Source organism: Octopus bimaculoides, chromosome 3 (genome assembly GCF_001194135.2).
Source record: "Octopus bimaculoides isolate UCB-OBI-ISO-001 chromosome 3, ASM119413v2, whole genome shotgun sequence".
Taxonomy (NCBI): Eukaryota; Metazoa; Mollusca; class Cephalopoda; order Octopoda; family Octopodidae; genus Octopus; species Octopus bimaculoides.
This window is the reverse complement of record NC_068983.1, coordinates 28,506,766-28,509,412: the sequence shown is the minus strand read 5'-3', so window position 1 is coordinate 28,509,412 and position 2,647 is coordinate 28,506,766. Positions and strand designations below refer to the sequence as shown.

General features: G+C 35.9%; 1 protein-coding gene across 3 annotated transcripts in view; it reads left to right on the top strand.

The window, feature by feature from the left end:
• LOC106876727 (uncharacterized) overlaps nucleotides 1-2,647 on the top strand; it is a 1,061,911-nt gene that overhangs the window by 565,168 nt on the left and 494,096 nt on the right. The gene's annotated exons all lie outside the window — the stretch shown is intronic.

Here is a 2,647-nt window from a genome sequence, read left to right as displayed (position 1 = left end):
ATATATATATATATATATAAAGAGTATTTTTTGATTAAATAAATGAATAAAGTGAAAAGCAACTGTGTAGACATAGTGTGTTTGAATCCATGGATATTCATTCAGGTAATGTAACTAGGAAATTTATTAATGGTTATATATGTATTTCTAACGTCAACTAAATATAGTTCTTCAAATGCTGTATATATGCAATACATTGGACTGAGCACCCCATGAATAAAGTAGTGAAAGATGAAATGATATTTTAAAGAAAATATATATATGTTAGAAAGAATGATACAACTGTAGGAAAAAGTAAAAATGATAGATCTAAAAGAAATTTATGGAAAAATGTTTGAAACGCTTTTTGCTTTGTATCTCAAATGAAGTTAATTAACTTTGAATATTTGCAACATAGTAAGGCAGCAATCTGACAGAATCGTTGCCATTCTGGGGGAAAATACTGAGTAGCATTTTGTCCATCTTTATATTCTGAGCTCAAATTCTGCTAGAGTTGACTTTGCCTTTTATCCTTTCATGCTAGTGGCACATAAATAGCGCCATTTGAGCGTGATCGTCACCAGTGTCGCCTTACTGGCACTTGTGTAGCGGCATGTTAGAAAATCGTTGCCAGTGCCACTGGACTGGCTCCTGTGCAGGTGGCACGTAAAAAACACCATTTTGAGTGTGGCCCTCTAAGAGGACACACACACACACCATACACACACTGTGTGTGTATATATATATATATATATATATATATATTGATAGAAATGGTAAGACAACAAAAGAATGAAAGAAACCTTGATATTATGTAAATAGAGGAATTTATCTGTAAATATAACATGTGGCAATTATTTGGTTGTGAAGCAGTGGTGGGGAACAAATACATACACAAAGACAAATACATGTACATTCATTTGGTTGGCCTGAGGCTGTAGTAGAAGACACTGTGCTCAAGATGCCATGCAGTAGGACTGAACCTGGAACCATGTGGTTGTGAAGCAAACTTCTTACCATACAGCCATACCTGCACCTATGTTGTTAACTACAAAATATTTATAGAATACAAAGATATTCAGAAGCATATTGTGTTTCACTGGTTCCAATAGTGATTTATATATTTATTTACATTTTAACTTCTTTGAAATGTGTGTCATACAATGCTAAGGACAAAGAAAACTACAAGCTGTCAGAGGTCACAGGCATACGATCTTCCCACACAGGCAAAATGTCAGTGAACCTGACAGGCTGCTGGAAATATTTCCAATATCACAAAGAATTGATTTATCTAAGACCTGTTAAAGTACAAGGAGAAATTCCAGAAAAGATTAGCTATTTACTTTGGGTTGGTGAAAAGAGTAGAGATGTACACAACACATGATGGACACTTACTGAAGGATAAAATGATTGCAATAGTAAGGGTTTCATTGAATACACTTAAAGGTCAGGCAGATAGCATTAAACAAGGCAGCAGGATTGGTTTATTACCAATATTTGCACTGTTATTGCTATCTCACTGTCATTAAAACTGAGATACATATCTAAATTCTATTTTTAATTTCAAAGAGCCAATTCTTTCATAATCCTTCAACAAATTAAAACCCTATGTGACACTTCTTGCAAGTCTTACTTTATCACTGGGTATAAATAAATACCCTTTTTTTGTGATGTCTGTGGCCACTGATATTACAATTTCCCAAGTTGTAGAGTGAGCACTTGTTGGCACTCTGTCGCTTACGACGTCGAGGGTTCTAGTTGATCCGATCAATGGAACAGCCTGCTCATGAAAGTAATGTGCAAGTGGCTGAGCAATCCACAGACACGTGTACCCTTAACGTAGTTCTTGGGGATATTCAGCGTGACACAGTGTAACAAGGCTGACCCTTTGAATTACAGGCACAACAAAAACAGGAAGTGAGAGTGAGATAAAGTTGTGGTGGAAGAGTACAGCAGGGTTTGCCACCATCCCCTGCCGGAGCCTCGTGGAGCTTTAGGTGTTTTTGCTCAATAAACACTCACAACGCCCGGTCTGGAAATCGAAACCGCGATCCTATGACCGCGAGTCCGCTGCCCTAACCACTGGGCCATTGCACCTCCACTGAGTGAGCAGTAACTTACTTTATTTATAGTGACACTTTAATGCTGACCATTAAAGTACATATCTCTTCAGCTAATGATTTATATCTTCTTTTATCGGATGATCCAAAAACAATGTAGAAAAGATAGGACTCTTTGGTCTTGCCAAAGATTGTCAAGCTCTCTAGTGTTGTTGCTATTATAAAATGAACCCAGTACTCTCCTATAAAATGGTTGGTAATAGGAAGAGCATTCAGTTGGAGAAAAAAAAACTTGCCAAGATAATACTCTTCTAAAGCTACCAAAGGGCTAGTTGATGGTGATAAATTAGATGTTGGATTATAATTTTAAAAAAATTCATTTTATATTGCTAGTGTTGAACAATAATATCACTTCTTATAGGTTTCCAACAGATGTTCTTACAAGGCCAGTTGGTGGTTCACATTTTCGTGATAGTGAAAATGAGGAAGGTGCATGTGTAATCCAGTAAATAAATGCTATTGCAAAGGAGTTCATATACATTTTACATATGTGTATGTGTGTGCACGCATATATGTATATATATATATATATATATATATATATGTAT